Consider the following 17827-nt stretch of genomic DNA (forward strand, 5'->3'; position numbering starts at 1 on the left):
ATATATGACAACCCTAAACATTGAATTTTGATGTTTCATCCTAATGCACTTGTGAGCGGTTAAAAATTAATTTTACATGGTTTTTCCCTAGAATTAGAGTTTGGATCGTATACATGGTCTGTAAGACAGGCTAGAATTTAAATATACATAAGATCATCAATTTTCACGAGTGGGAGAGGCATTACGTCACAGAAATTTAAACGCGAATTGCATATCCCTTTAGGATTGTGTTATTTTGGAATAAGATTTAGAAACCATAATGCAAAGGATAAGAAAGGATAATAATAATGCGCTAATAATTAATGGAAGAATTTATTTGATGTATGCTCTGACACCTTTTTCTATTGCGACTTTAATGCATGTGGTCCCATTGGAAAACGTCGTTTTGTGTTTTCGTGAGTCGATGATCCAACTTTCTTTTTTCCAAAAGCCATTTCCTCCCGTATTAGGGAATGAAACATTCAGTGGGGAAGATAATGCCTTCAACTTCTTGGAAATAAATCTCTCTCTTTTTCCTGTAACTTTCCCTTCCAACCCTTTCCAACCAGCCATTCCATTTTAGTTTCATTCTTGGAACCCTACCCGAACTTCAGTAGCTCTCTGGTCCACATATGACATTATAAATCAAAACTCATATCCCCATGTGGAGACATGAATTATCTTATTGCTTTCTGAGATATTGGAGTTGGATTTATCAAGTGTATTTTTCCATTTTTGGGTTAAGTTTATGATTATACAAATAGGTACAGGAGCTCCTTCATTGTTGAAAACTTTCATCAAGCTCATCGTAGTTTTTTTATTGTACGTGAATTTTGTTTAAGCTTTTTTAGCTATCGTTGGATACCTTTTTTCTCAGGTAAAGGGGAAAGATATTGTGCCGTATACACTCTTGGTAGTGACCTGATCCATTTCGGTAGTGCTACATACTTAATTTGCATTCTTGAAGTACCTTATTATTTAATATTTTTTCTACTGCTCCATCCAAAATTACTATAATCATGAAGGTATTTTTTCCATATTATTATGGAAAAATGGATGTAAAGTTATTTTGCAATTTTTATGGACAAAAATATCTTGGTTTTACCGACAGTGAGTGGTGATAAAAAAATAGCTTGATCAGCCCTAAGGAAGATAAAAACGAAAAACTACCTAATACTCTTTTTATAATGACATGGTCATCCTAGCTCATAGGTAATAAAAAGGAAGAAATCACATGTTCATATCTCTTTTTAGTATTCATCTGAATTTCATTGTATTCATCTGAATTTAAAAATAATATTTAAAATACAAATGCTTTGGTGTACTTTTAAATTACGAAATAAAGTACGCACGTCTTCTAATTAATACCTCACATTCATTAACTTATGTTAACTGCAGATAAATGGTGGCAACTTCGTGGAACAAACTTAATTTACAGCAATGCCATGTATCCCTCGTATTAATCCTTGCATCGATTCACCTCAATGTTACACCGTATTAACTGATATTAAATAATTGTTTTTTAATTTCAATTGTATACTAAATCTATTATTTATTTTTTGCCTTTACTATTCAAACTGGCAGATTGTCTTTTGGATATTGTACGCGCAGCTGATATCTCAATAGTCTCGATTTACAGTCCCGCCTCGGAAATTGCGTAGCTCTGATGTTTCGACCCCTGAGCAACCTGATCACAAGCCAACTGTAGGAATTATGGGGATCCTAATTGGCTCAAGCATCAAGCCGCAGGTAAGAAAAATTGCAATCACGATTCGATCACTCGTCCACGCACAGCCAAATGACTTCAAAGGTTTATGAACCAAATAAATATAAGACCTGGGTGAAAAAACAGGGAAGGCGTAGTTTTGCGAATGCAATGTGAGTGAAAATATCCATGACTCATGCGATGCGATAGGATTTGCGATGCTCAAAGTTCACCAAAAAGTTTGAAATAGCTTTTATGCACAAATGGTTGGCTGAATTTTCAAAACCTAGGGAGATTATGGTAACCTTAAATTCGCGAATAGCATGAGAATTATGCTTTTGAACTACTAAATATACATTATTCATCCTGAAATCGATCATCATATTATCGGCGCCGTGAAAGTAATGCTGTGAGATCTTTGGGCTTCTGCTTCTGATTACTGATCGTCATATATTATACTTCCACGCTATCGACCACGTCCCTCGAATTAACGACACCCGAGAGACCAGTTAAACCTGTTACTCCGACTCATGCTATTTGTATTAAAAATGTTTCTGGACATTTTTCGATAATTCTTTAATGTCTCTCGTAAAAACCCAATGATCTCTTGATAACAGTCTTCTGCGCATAACGAGCGATCTCAATTAACACAAGCATGAAGAATCTTCAGAATTTTATTCATGCTTAAGCTTTGTATCGAATATTCCTTATTTTGTGCTCATTACCAATTCATGAGACGTTTTACCAATTAAACTAACCGCTGGTTTGAAGTTGCTGTTGAATATCTTGTCAGTCCTACAGGTGTGTGTATTTTCTAGTATATTGCTTCTGCTTTGGTAATAGTTGACTTAAGAGCGAACATGCTATATTTAAGTTGGACTTGATATCAACTGTATGGTTCAGTAATGAATTAGGAAGTACGAGTCGTATGCCTTACAACATTTATTTTTAGTTTTCGGCGTGGAGTAATCAGATGGTACTTAAATAAAGATGGTATGACATTAAATAAATAATTAACACAGAAAATTATAAGTTTGATAATGCCTTTGAATTGCCTTGCCATATATGTTATTCTGTAGGCAATTTCGAGGTTGTCATCGTGGTTGAGCGAGGGTGCAAAACCTAACGATGTCTATAATGACACATTATTGCTTTACTATTCCAGCTTGTTTTCTTGGACATATTCCGTTGGCAGCATAAGCTCACTTAGAGACATTTGTTTTGAACCGGTGAATTGCAAACGATTCGTTCTTTATGGTGAATTTCGAGAGGGGCCGAACTATCTCGGCTTGTGCACGCAATATTTAGCCTGTTATTATTAGAAAAGATGTTCTATTTTTCCAAACTCCTCATTTTTTTAGAGATCTCGGTTCATTTATAATTATCAGATGGTCTGTCTTTGATGCTGCTGTGTATGCTGTACTTAAAAAAGTGTCTTCAAATCCAAGACAGTTTGAAATTTTTTAGCAACATTTTCATATGGTAAAATATTGTTCTCTCAGTTCCAACGCAAATTATAACTATGACAGAACTTGGACGCGACCACGAATGCGAGTTATATTTTTCCGCGTTATCTTAATCGCTATCAGTAACTGATTTACCCCTGCAACAAAGCTCATGGCCTTGCATATAGCGACTGTGTCCCAATGATTCATACCTATTAGCGCTAGGAATTGTGTTATGCTAGGTTCCATCGTGTGAAATTTGACAGGCAGTGATAACGATTTTCGTCATTCATCGCTTCAATAATGACTATGTGCGTGCGTTGTAAAGATCCATGATCACTTCCGTGTCTCTGAAGAGTTTACTATGTGATTTCACATCGCGAATACGTGTCACGTCATGCAGCGAGCGTGAAATGTTCTCTACCACACGTAAGCAACCAAATTAGTGTTTGATGACAGCGATTCCATAAAATAATTTTTTATGGGATATCATTGAATTATTTGAGTTCATCAAGTATAAGGATGGATGATATGGCTGCAAATTTGTTATTATTTTCTGATCAGTTTATACTGTTTTTATTCCCAAGAACTTAATAATTTGAGGGATTCTTCCTGCTTAATTCTTTTTCTTTGCTAGTATGCATCTGGGTAGGTTATTGGAGATACTTACAGGTATATCTGTACCTGTATATCTCGTACTTCTGTTTGCATCCCCATTTTGCCATCTCGACCTTTGATTTTGTATAAAAATGCAATCATAGAGACATTTATTTAGATATATCGAACTTTTTCCAGGTGAAAAATGGAGAGATTGCCATTTCTTCATTTTAAATAATGAATCTCAAATACTACGATCACGTAGCAGATTTTCTTGGACCTATGGGTGTGGGAATAAAGGAAGAATTTCTCTAAACTGTCTCCTCAATCGATTTTGTACTTTCCAAAATATAATGAGCTCTTTGGGAGAAAAAAATGTCTTCATTTATAAAATGATGTAATAAAGGGGCGAAATGGAAATGGAGACGGTTAAAAATTGTTTAAATTACGGTTATTCTATAGCTCATAAATTGACTTTTAGCACACTCACTAAAATATTTTTGTCAGTCAATTATTACCCGTGTTTAGGACGACTGCACCTTCCTACATTGCCTTTCCATAGTGGGGTTTCATTTGATTGCGTGACACCGTCATTCTGAAGACGTTTTTTCTGTTTAAGCCGTCTTCCGTTATTTTTTCCAAGAGAGATGGAAACAGGATGTAGAATTCTAACGCTAATGATAATTACATTCATGAGTCGAAGGTTTGGCAACTGAGTACCGAAATTTTCCTATATGAATATTATCCACCCACTGGGAAAGGTTTGCCTTGAAAATAAATCTCAGCGAATTTCCTCTCATCACGATTGAAAAGTTAACGCTGATTCATAGTAACCTTGTAGTTCAAGACAACGATGGCACAAATATTCCAAAATTATTTTTAGAATTGAGTATTTAAATAACAGTAGACCGGTTGACTCTTGAAAGACACAGTAAAACCACAAATTGAGTTTTCATAGATGCTAGGCTAATAATTATTTAAATTTTTGCAATTTTCCGTTACTTTGGTCGTAGCTGTTCGTTTCCAGTTTCGCAAAAGATTACACAGAAAGTTGAAAGGAAACATTTTAATTTTTTTCGCACGAATTTAGTTTTATCCTGAATAAAGCAACAATGAAAATTATTGCAAAATTCACTCGTCGTTATTGAATTCCTCGATTCATCTTTGATGGAGCCTGGTTTTTATACTTATTTATAACTATTTATATAAAAGTATCAGCAGTTGTAGTTCTTAGAGGAGGCGACCAACAGCTAAAGTCATTTTCGCTTTAGTGACAAATGGGTCATTTGGTAGGGGCCGAACGTCTAGAGATTGAAGGGAGGTGAGAGAAATCCGGCGGCGGCATTAACCTACTCACCTAACTACGGTAGGCACTGATGGTTCTATAATTTATCGTCCCATCCGATGAACTGCGTACTCCATTGCAGATGCTCTCCACAAAGCACCCCAAATAGGCATTATGATATCACTAAAAAATCCTACCATCTCCGGAATCCGAACTCAGGTTCTCCAGATGGGAATCGAGCACATTAGCCACCGCACGTTTCCGATCCTTTATGTACATTGGTAAACATTTTTCTTTTACTCTGAAAGTGACTGGAGAAAATGTGGAAAAAATCCTGCAAGTGAATTTTATATTCGAAATATTTATGTAACTATACTCCTTAATTGATTCTTGATTAAATTACACCATTAATTTTTCGTATTAAATAAATAACCTAAATGCTCTTTTTGCCATATTTATGGTGATATTAGAATGCTACTCTATCGAAGTACTAAGCAAAATATAATCATGATAACAACCACTGCGTAACAACAGCACGATAATTTAAATTTCGGCTAATTATCTAATAGTGTTAAATTTTAATTAAATAAAAAAATAATAATTCAGTTTATATGTTTAAGTTACATTCATTACCAGGGACCCTGTTTCGTTGTGGCACATCCGTCTTAAGTGAATTCTCGAGAGCATTCAGATGCGATGAAAACCAGGTCATGGGTGACTTTAAAAGGAATTCAATTATTGGGAAACCACAACCTCGACGAAAATTACTCGATGAAAGAAATTGCATACTAATTCAAGATAATTCATTCATTGGCAGAGTGACATAAATACTTTCGGCTGAGGAGCGTGCTTAAACCTTGCGTGCCGAATCACTTTAAAAAGTGATTCGCCGGGTAAGGATTTTCACACGAATTGCTTAAACGTCCTGGTGCGGGTAGAGAAACATAATTAAGTTTATAGTTGGGCATTGTAGAGGTTTAATGTAGAGCGTATATTGAAATCAATAAAAAAATAAAAATTCACCTAGAAATTAGGAGTAAATCAATGATAATACTTATTTACATTCTGATCTCCCATGAATAAAACACAGGTAATAGATGTGAACTTGCCAATTTACTATTTAGTTTTTCTGCCGTTATCATGGCATTGTATCTAGGTAAATAATTGAAAAAACTGGAACCGTCTTTTCAATTTCCTGGGCACGGACCCAAGCTGGTAGCAATACCTTGGAACCATTATCTAACCTAATAGATCTATCAACCAATACCTCGATACTGATAAACTGGTCAGGGCTCATAGAAACCGATATCTAAGCACCTAATAGAGGAGAATCACCGGTTAAGGTCATTAAAAATGATATATTTGGATGAAATATGAAATTTAATCTTGCGCTGAAGTTGCAAAATATTTTAAATGTGAAACCCAAGCTGATACACGGAGAAAAACTATATCGGTCCCTCAGGACCAGTATGCCCACGGGTCACCTAATTACTGGCAACGCTGGATCATTGCCTAGGGCAATGGTCCTAGATTGCACTATCTAGAGCCAGAATTCTAGGTACTACCACGAGATTGTTACAAGTAGTAATTTCTTCAAACATACATTGATTAATTATTATCTAAATCTAAATGAATCTGCTGCTGGCCCCGGGACCTCACGACCGAAATGGCTTTTTGCGACTGCCCACTCGCCCGCGCCCGCCCGATAATATACCCACGCGACCAATATGGCCGGCGGGTACATTAAAGAGCGGGTACGGCCCGAGAGGGCTCGTCGGCCGAATTTTCGGTCGTGGGGACCCAGGACCAGGTCACTAATTGTGACTGTATTTCTTTAATTGCGTTAAAGTACATAGAAAACAGCAATGGGCGGGTCCGGAACACAATTCCGGAACCGCGCTTTAAGGTATAAAAGGCTACAGAGTTATCGACATGGATTTTAATACAAACATTATGCAAGTTTAAGTCATTGAACAATAGAATTGTTTCTTGCAAGCCAAACAGTGCAGCGTACGTTTCCAGTTCGTTTATATGCCAGTCTTTGGGAACTTCGAAGGGACGGGAGAGTTGCCACTGGGGAATCACTACTCCGCCCTGTGTGAGGGTGGAGTCCGTATATACGTTGATGACTTCACTCGGTTGGGGTAAGAACACTTGTTTGGTGAACAGGTCTGCATCTAGGGCTGCCTTCCAGTAGGTGTCGTCTCGGTGATATACCTGTGCGATCATGAAGGTGGGAAGGCGCAAAATCCACGATATCCACGCTAGGTATCCCGCCGCCTTCGGGATATCTATTTGCCTTAGGCGAGTTAAAATCGGGATTAAGGTTTTAACCCTATTGACTGCCTTGGTTGTTAACTGCAATGATTGGGCACACGTGTCTATGTTGACTCCAAGATATTTGATACGTTGAGTTGGTATCAGTATGGACTTTGTGAAATTGATGGTGATGCCTAACGTGTCCTGTAGATAGTTGCATATTTGGTAGCCGCACATTTTATTCTTGCTATACAGGAGCCAATCGTCTAGGTATACTACTGATTTTACATTGAATTTAGGTTCTACAAATAACATCACATCGTGAGCCCATCTTTGTAGAATGGCCGGGCTGAGGGGGTGACCCATCGGGAGCCGCGTGAAGGCATACGATTCGTTTCGATATCTTATTCCGTAGAATTTCCAGTGATGCACATTTATTTGTAACTGGTAGAACGCACTTGAAAGGTCTATTGGTGGAAGAGAATTCAGCTACTGCCCGCAGAGCCCAGTTAAAGAATCCGGCTGTATCTGGACATACTCCGCACTACCCGAGCTGTGTGATTATTTTACGGGAAGCCGCAGGCAGGACAGGAAAGGAAACTACCCTCCTATTTACCACACTTGCCGTTGGGCTTATTATGAGGTGAGATCTGCTATCAACACCCATGAAACCAATTGATTATTGTATTAACTGTAGTGCTTGGGTGCATCTCTTATATATTTTTTATGTTCATTTCCCTGTCAAAGAAACTTTTCCGCTAAGAAACCCGCACCCTCTCCCCTTCCCAATTAACCTATGCTCTAATGTTCTTCCTGTACATGTCGTCTTAATTCACTGGGTTAATGATACATCATTTCTATTCTCTCTCAGAATATCGTGATAAGTGGTGTTCTACACTTTTGAGGAGGGTACCTGTATGTTTATAGCTTTGTCTTCGCAATACGAGACGGAGAAAACGATATGCTTATCTTATGAGGACATTGAAAGTGATATTTTTTATTAATTTCCATTTTATTTTTTGAAGAAAAGGCAACAACAAGATATCAAACAGTATAAAATGTTGATCATTTGATCATTAGTTATTCATCGTTTACAAAAATGTTTTCCATATAAATTGCAAAGTTTCTTAAGCATTTCTGCGTCTATGAAAGGTGAAACACACTTCTGGTGGTTCACGGATAAAAAAATGAATGCTTTTTGTATACTTTTGTAAAGATTAAAGTGACTATTTTTGGGGCATACTACCTTGATCAAAAAGTTCCCGGAATAACCACCGTGTGGCGCTCCCATCGTTCCGATTTGAGTTCTGTTTTTTTTGTTAAATTGGTACATCTGTTGTTGATATTCCCTTTAAATCTTAGTGGCATAACTTGACATTTGCAAAAGTTACGTAGCCAAGAGTACATCTATCTCTGTGTGTGTTGGCGATTTTTTACAATTGCAGAAATGGATTTAAATTTGCAACAACGAACTTGTATTAAATTTTGCGTAAAAAACTGATTTAGTGGCGCACGGACGTTGGAAATGTTGGAAAAGTGTTTCGGCAACGATTCTCTAAAAAAAACGGTCGTTTACCAGTGGCACGAGCGGTTCAGAAGTGGTCGTGAGTCAATCGAAGATGATGAACGCAGTGGCAGACCATCGACATCGAAAGTCGGTGAAAAAATTGATAAAGTAAAAGAAATGTTGGTCAATAACCGCAAATTAACCATCAGAGAAATAGCGGAGGACTTGAACATTGCCTATGGATCCGCCCAAGACATTGTGGTTAATGATTTGGGTTTCCGTCGTGTAGCAGCAAAGTTGGTGCCAAAAGACCTCAATTTCATGCAAAAAAGAGACCGTGTTGACGTCGCAAAAGACATGATTTGCGAGGCTGAATCCGATCCCACATTCATCAAAAGGATCATTACTGGAGACGAGACGTGGGTTTATGAGTACGACACGCAATCCAGACATCAGGCAAGTGAATGGCGTTCACCAAATGAGCCGAGACCAAAAAAACCACGTCGTTTTCAGTCAAAAAAGAAGGCAATGCTGACGGTTTTCATGGATTACAACGGTGTAGTGCATCATGAATTTTTGCCAGAAGGCCAGACAGTAAACAAAGAGTATTATTTGGGCGTTATGAGACGTTTGCGTGAAGCAATTCGCCGAAAGAGACCAGAAATGTGGGCAGAAAACTCGTGGATTTTGCACCATGATAACGCACCGTCGCACAGTGCTATCATTATTCGTAATTTTTTGACGAAAAATGCAACAAATACCATCCAACAGCCACCGAATTCACCTGATTTGGCTCCCTGTGACTTCTTTCTGTTCAATCGAGTTAAAAAAACCATTACGGGGAACGCGTTTTAGCAGCCGAGAGGAAGTAATGGAAAAATCGCAGGAAGCACTGATGGACATACCGAAAACCGAATATAAAAAATGTTTCGAGGATTGGATCAAGCGCTGGCATAAGTGTGTTGCAGTCGATGGGGATTACTTTGAAGGGGACAATATAGATTTAGATGAATAAACTTGTATTTTTAATTTTCTGAATAAATTCCGGGAACTTTTTGATCAAGGTAGTAAGTAGTAGGGTACTCAAAATCTCTTTCGTATTCTTCTTTAGAACCGCACATTTATTGAGAGCCTAAAGATGTAATTCTATAATCGTGTTTTCTAACCCATTGTATGTCTTTTTTAACAATATACTCCCAAGTTTATATTTCCATATGACACTTTCTTGAAGTTCATTCCAGATAGATTTGATAAATTTGATAATTGTTTTTTTGAATTTGATAATTTGGTTACATTTGATATTTTCCGTCCCAATGATATTTGCTTGACAGATACTAATTGCAAGAATTCAAAATCGAGCCCGAGAAATGGGCCATCTCTGTAAGCCATGGATTTAAAGTGAAGAAATGTAATAAAAGTCTTATTTTACTAAATATTTAGTTAAAATTGCAAGTTGCCATAAGTTCAGTGAAAAATATAGGTACACAGTTGCGTGGATCCTTTTTAATTGCCATGAATTTTATTTTATGCGACTTGCATTACGACTCTATATGATATTTATAATAAACCTTTTGATGATTGTTAACGTTGATACTCTTGTATATATCATTAATGAATGTCTTCATATTTCCATTAATTTGTTTTCAAAGCTTTCGCTTTTTAACTTTACATATTGTTGAAGCAATGTTAAATAACTTTGCGTAGTAATTTATAATTAATGCTTGGTCTCCAAATATATCTTTTCACTCCTATAAGTGGCTACTGAGATGGTTGTTTTAAAAATGGAAATTATTTCTGTTTCGTCCTCGCATACTTTCGGTGGAGGAAAGAAATCCTAACTATCGCCAAATACATGTACGAGTCTCAGGACGTTTTTTTTCAAATCTCGGCTTTCGTGAGGCTTTTGTTTAAACAACCTATTTGAGTAAACGAATTTTTCCACTTTACATTAGTTTTACACTGGAGTAATTACTAACATAGCGCAAAAGTGCTAAGTAGTGCAAAAATTTTCCACACTTTTGCATCCTGAGGAGTATCGGGGAAAAAATTTCAGGAAAAATATTAATATATTTACCATTAGATTTTTCGTGAGGATATGATTTAGTTAGGTACCATATTTCTAGGTAACTCTCAAGTATAATTGCCGTATTGATTGATTTACATTTCTTAAAATTTTACCCATTTCAATAAGAGGCTTACGAAATTGATAAATTAGCATATCTCTTTTAAAGTGAGGTGATTTTATTTGCCGTTGAAGTCACCTTTTTTTTAAGCAGAAACGTGAAAAAACCAGAGCTGCGAAAGATATGTCCCCATTCTTTACATCTACCATCTTTGTCGATACCAGGTTTCTGTAATTTTTACAAGTATGCAAGCAAGCAGCTGGATAACTATTCGTTATATCATACCTTAAACACAAATATATGTGTAATTTATGCATAAAAACCTAAATATAAATATTATTCGAATTACATTATGCTCATTATCTGGGTTGGCATCAATCCGTGATATATTTCTGGTTTTTATGTGAGCATAAAGTAATTTAGTTCCTCCAACACCCAGAAAAAAAAGAGATTACAGTTGCAGATATTGCCCTACTTAACGCCTTCCACCGTCCAGTGGTGGACGTCATTGCATCACTTTTGAATAAAATTAAATTCCATCAATATAGTACCTTAGCAGCCGTTGCACCTTTTTTCATTCTCTCAGAATGTTACTGCTATCGTTAGCGTCGAAGCCGAGATTAAATTTTGCCCAAACACTTTTTTTCACTGGAAGCGAGTGAATTTTGCGGCACGTACGCCATGCCCACGAGATCAATTACCTCACGTGCTAAAATTGCTGCCTGTTGATTGTTCGCCACGGAAAACACTTTTTTTTGTCAAACTTAACAAGTAATTTTTGGCGGACGGCACCAATTCCGAAACCTCCATCCAATCTTTTAGAGCCTCCAGAAACCACCTTCTCCCCCATCCCTCGTTCGCATTTAATCACATCCCTTTTCCCCTCCTCACCTTTCCCCTCATGATTCAAACCCTCCCACTCTCCTTCTCACACACCCCACCCACCTTCCGCGCCCTTGCACGTTTTCTTATCCCTATCGTAATTGAGATGCAAAGCCTAACTGTGGCGACAACCTGAACTCCCGGTGTAGTAACGTTGGTTCCCACAAAACATTTCCTTACCCTCCCCTCTCCCCTTGTCTCAGCTTCCACCGTCGCATTTTGTGCCTACACCCCTTTCCTCTTCTCTCACACCCTCCCTTTAAAAGAAATTGGAGAGAGATGGGGAGAGAATAATGGCTCATGAGATACGGCGTAATGCTCGAGCCAAGTGCTCGCCTTCCACCCGCAGGCAGCCAGCTATATAAAAGGACCAGAAATTCCGGAATCGATCCTTGCAACACCTTCGCGGCTCCACTAAATCGAACCACTCTCCTCCACCACCACTCTCGCCATGCCCAGGTCCGGCTTCCATCAAATTGCCGGACCTCTCCTGCCTGCCTCCCTCTTCTTCCGCCTCTCTCTCCCTCTTTTCCTACCTCCCACACTGGCTTTCTCTCTCTTGCCTGGCGCTAGTATATAATATCTGACTCCCACTCACCTCTCTCTGCTCATATCTCTTACAGCTTCCAGTCCTTTCATCCGGTCATGCTGTTATTTTTCTGTCAGTCTTACGTTTTCTTATATCTGTGCGTGAGTATCTGTATTACTAGATTCAAACGATATTATTGCATTTACTTCATGGAATGAATGCCCACAAATGTCTAAACTTCGATTATGCATTACATAGAAATTTTTTAACAACTTAACCGTTCAGTAACTTTTCTCGCTCACTTTTGATGGTTCTCGCCACTTTAACATATACGTGCAGAATGAGTCAATCGAGGGGGGATTACCTCTTAATTACTTCAAATTATGTTAATTATGTATGTTATTACTTAGACACTTTCATTTGTTTATTATTCCAAGAGGTTTAGTTTTAATGTTCCTAATGAAGGTGCTTTTGGTCAGTGCATGTACTAGTATTGCCTCAAGTACGTTCTGAAACATGGTTAATGGCTACAAAATATCCGCATATGGACAAGGATCTCAAATTATTTTTTAGTTATATAATAAATAAAACGATAAAGTCCTTCTTCTTTTGCATGTAGTATAATGCATGAGCAGATTCCGTGTAATGTGAGCTGATAAATGTATATTACCCTATCGTCTGACCGTGGTGTTAGGTGTGGATATATTTTATTTTGCGCGCTACTTCGAAGGCAGGTGAAATTATAATTCGTTGAAATACCTCAAGTTTCAATGATCGAAATGGTGTCACTTCAGAAGAGACTGATTTGTGAGTTTTTGTCTAGAAAAATAAATAAAATAACGCGCGTTGAAGTGAAAAAACGCGGAGAAATGTGGGCATAACGAAGGCACGTACGGAACACATTCGTGCAGCGAGGCGAAGTGCCGTTTTTACGTGTGGTGCGATCGACTTATTCTCTCCCAGACACCCATCCTCCCCTTCATGTGCCGCAGTTGCCCGGGGGCTGGACGCCTCGTTGGCTCCTCTCACCCTTATAGTGATGAGGATGATGACTTGGGTGAGATCCTGTGAGTGTGAGGGTGGGGAGCGGGTGTATAGGGGGAATGGGTGGGTGTAAGGTAGGTTGGGTGGGTTGGGAATGTGATGGGAGAGGTCGGTGGATGTGGAATGATGGCTCTCTTCTGCGCCTTCGGCTGGACGCTCCGTCCCTTCGTCCTCCCCATCCTCCGGATCCGCCTCACCCTCTCTACCGTCCACTCATCCCTGTTTTCCTCACCCGTGTCCTCACACTACTCGTCCCACCACCCCCTAAGCCATCTCCTCTTCCAACGACTCTTCCTCTACGGTGAGGGTTATTACTCCTTCTCGAGGCAACTATAGCTGATTTATTTATTCCCCAATCTAACTTTTCATCTCTTCTTTGTAACTCCTGCTTCGACTTTTTTAGCGGACAGGATCCAAATCAAGAGAACATTAGGGGAATTTTGGAGGTATGCTTATGGTACGTGAATTTTTTCAGCTTTTCTGTCAACGATTTGCCTATTTTTGTAGCGAAAATGAATTTCCTTATTCCTCTTCCATAATACCTCACTACTGTGAGTGTGGTTAACACTTTTTTCCAACCGCTGTTCAAACTTAAAAAACGAATAATTCAATAGCAGATCGTGTTGCACATTGAATTTTTCTAGATATCTCCCTCTTGAATATAAACAAGTGCGTGTTTTAGGATAAAACTGTCACGGAATGAGGCAAACTTGGTAAAATTCATCAAAATTTATTGATACGGTTCTATCAGTTTCATCACGTAGGCAACCTCTTCAGATACCTTATTATTTCATCTATATGATGAACCCGATGGTAGTATGACTAATTTGAGTTAATTTTGCTAATTTTGTGATATTTCTCAAGATTGAATTTCACTAGGATGAGCCCGGTACCATTGAGACTTATACTTTACTTGCCTTTTATTTTATGGTACTTTAAAAAGTTGTCCTTGTAACTATTCTGAGATGCTCTTTCATTAAGTGAAGCGTATTACGTGATGGTATGTTGGAAACCTCGTTAACCACATTCTTGCCAAATATTTCAAGCAATAAGTTGCACACTCGCTATTACTAGATAGCGTTAGAAAAGGCAAAACACGTGGATATTGGTGGGCAATTCAAGTGTGAGGAAGACGGCACTGCTATCATTTTCAGCTGATAATTTTGTTGAAAAAGCAACCCTTTCTAATAATTGTCTCTCTTGTTACCTCCATTTATCCGTTCCTCGAAGAGATATGCCAGGGATTAAAAAAAATATTGCAGCCACCATTCTGGGAAACACCCAGGGGGCATCGACGTCGAGTTTGAGGAAAACGAGAGGTTCCTATTTTCGATAATACTAAACCTGTGATTTTTTTTCTGCACCCTTTTCGCACCTTCCACCTGCCGTAAGGGGCAATATTTTTCAATTCCGCTAATGAGAGCGCAAGACTCCTTGATCGCGTAGCACTGGGCAATCTCAGTTTCGTTTGGAACGGCCACGCCCAGGAATCATCTTTGAACGCTTCGGCACCGACTACCCAAACCGACCTCTGGGGCTACCCGATTTCCTATCAATATCCAGCCCGACGTTTCGTGTGGAACAGCCTACTTTATTGGTTCTCTTTACTTTGGAGTGGTTGAGGATCCCTCTTGCCCCTATCTCTCGTGTCATCTCGGATGTTAATGAGGCCCTGATATGTGTTATCGACAGAAAATGGCGATCAATGTAAGAGGCGCTTCCGAGATTTATGATCGGAATGGCAAGACTTCGCGCGATAAGATGAACAAATCGGTTTCGAAAGAGAAAAATTTAGTAATTTTTGAATAACTGTTTAAGAGTGCAAACCGAGAAAGAGTGCAAAAGTAATTTATTTCTGAGGGTTTGTTCTTACTTATGCTGAGAATTGATCTAGGAGTGTTGGAGGCCAAATGTTTACGATATTAAAATAAGAAGACGTACTTGATTTTGAGACGGTATCCATGAAAATCGATCCCGTTCTTGGGATGAATGTTGAGTGATGTCTCCATCATGCTAAATATTTTTGTCCTTAGTTTTTGGAGTGACATTTATTTAGATCATGTACTCGCCTTTAAGTGACCGTGAACAAGAATTGAGTTTGCAAGGGGTGATTGGTCCCAAATCGCATTCCATGACATCTTCTTGCGAATCTTCCCATTCGAGTTTTGTTAAGGTAAAATTATATTCAAAATTGAAATAATTTTCTAAGGTTTTCTAATATTGGGTGATACTTCCTCCTTGATTTTCAGTATGGATTCATCATTGCTTGTTTTATAAAAAATATCTCCCTATTCATTAGACTCAAGAGAACAGCGTCGGTTGCGTTATGAATTTTTCGGAGCAGTAAAACGCATCCAAGAACAAAAGGGCACTGTTGAAATTTCTTAGCTAGGTTATATTGTCCAGTTGATTGGCAATCGTTCCAGCTAATGGATTATATCTAATTGTATGAATCTGTTTTAAATTTATCCTCCTCCGATTCGGAATTTTCAAGTTTGATTTAAAATATCATTTCCGAAACAGCTGATATATCTGTTTTACCGTGTAAGATACTTGTATGAGGACCTGAACAGAAATTTAATAAAATCATATTCCAAGAAGCATGGTACGAAATATTCACTCTTCCCAATGAAAACTACCTTTTGCGATAACGAAGAAGATTAAACTTTGACGAGCGAGAAATCACCTTATTGAATTCCGGGTTAATATTCATTCTTACTAGGGAAAATGATTGGTTCGACAAAAAACTCTCCATTATCGCATCGCAAACCTCGTCCACCCTAATGAGAATATTGTCGTTAGTTATACGGGTACTCGTAGAGTCCATCCATTTAGTAATAATCATTCGCTCTTAACACTATATTTTCAATGTTTCCAACCTTATATTTTATGCTGCTCTTGCTTCAACTCTAATCATGATAAAGAGTATGCTCCAGTTGTAGGTTTTACAAAATTAATGTGCCTTCCAGAGTTTTGTTATTGGTAATTTGTACACGTTTTCTTCGGGTGGATTGCCTTCATTGCTTGAGCTATTTTACCATCCATGTCATTCGTTTCTGCATTAGTCGCTGAATTTACCAACCAAATAGCAAAATTCTTCTTCTTTCTCCACCTTTAATTCCCTAGTTCAAACTTTTTTGCTTTCTGGTTTTATCCAATGTACTTGAATATTTGTAGGTATGGCAATCATAATTTGTCATGGGAGTGACGTATTTTTTATTGATGGATCTAAATTTCCATTGGATTAAATTGAGCTCTCTCCACTTCATTCAATCCTGGGACTTCATCTTCATAGGAACATGAATCATCAATTTCCCTTATATCTGTAACATAAGCATTTCTACCTTTCTTTAGCATTATAATCCTTCTTCTTTGTCTTCCTCTCTTTCCCTCTACTTCCTTCTGTAAGCCTTAGTCATGTATACAAGTAAATTGTAATATCTTGAATGTGTCTCAAAAAAGATATATTCCTTTTCCTTATTATTTTCTAGAATTTCCTCTTCTCTCATATTCCCTTCAGGAAGTGAACAATTCTCTCGTTAATCCATTTCACCTTCTCTGATCTTCTGCATGGTAACACACTCAAAAGTTATCCGATAGTTTTCAAATTTCTTGTTCATCGTCCACGTAGCGTGGAAGTGATACATGAGTAGCAAGGCGTCGACTTGAAGCAATATGATGCACGTTTTAGTATTACTCCTTTTTGATGTGCAAGTTTATAGTTTTCTGTAATGAATTAAATTTCTTACATCCGTCAGTCCGCCAAGTCCTGCCCGAGGTTCTTTCTTGGTGGGCGTGTAACAGAAGAATTGAAAAGAAAAAGTAAGCAAAGGGGCATTCGTTCGGAAAAGATTTTTTTAATACTCTTCGAGAGTTAACCCGGCCACCACTTTTCTCTTTTTATTTATGCCCTGCTCGCCGCCTCACCCACCGCGCGATTTTTCCTCACTTTTGCTTACAATTTTCGATCCCGACGCGCATTCTTTCTCCTTCCGCTCTCTTTCTTCACGCCTTCCCTCCGCCCCCTCTGGCTCTCCTCCCCTCTGGCTCACCTCCCCCCTCTCACTCGGACCAGAATTTCAGCTGGCAAGCCCCGAAGCGAGATCCGACTTTGGAATATTTATTGTTTTTTTTGACTGCCCGAAAACCGTCTTCCGGCACTTTCCTCTCAGCAGAGCACCAGTGAATGGTTAAACTGTTGGCCGAGTGAACTTGGGATATGAGAGAGGTAATTCATTTGCTTGTGAATATGTATATGCACACGTGCATTCATGAAGAAACTGGTATAAAAATAGAAACTGGCGCAAGCCTAGAAATAATTTTATCACATAAACCCAAAAAAGTACATTCAATATTACCTTCTTGATTCGGAGAATATAATGTATATATGTGTATATGTTTTTTTCTCTTTCCCTTTGCCTCTCACACCTCATACTACCCAGCTCTCTGCATACATAAGCGTTCACTTATAT

Source organism: Hetaerina americana, unplaced genomic scaffold (genome assembly GCF_022747635.1).
Source record: "Hetaerina americana unplaced genomic scaffold, ioHetAmer1.1.p SCAF_2, whole genome shotgun sequence".
Lineage (NCBI taxonomy): Eukaryota > Metazoa > Arthropoda > Insecta > Odonata > Calopterygidae > Hetaerina > Hetaerina americana.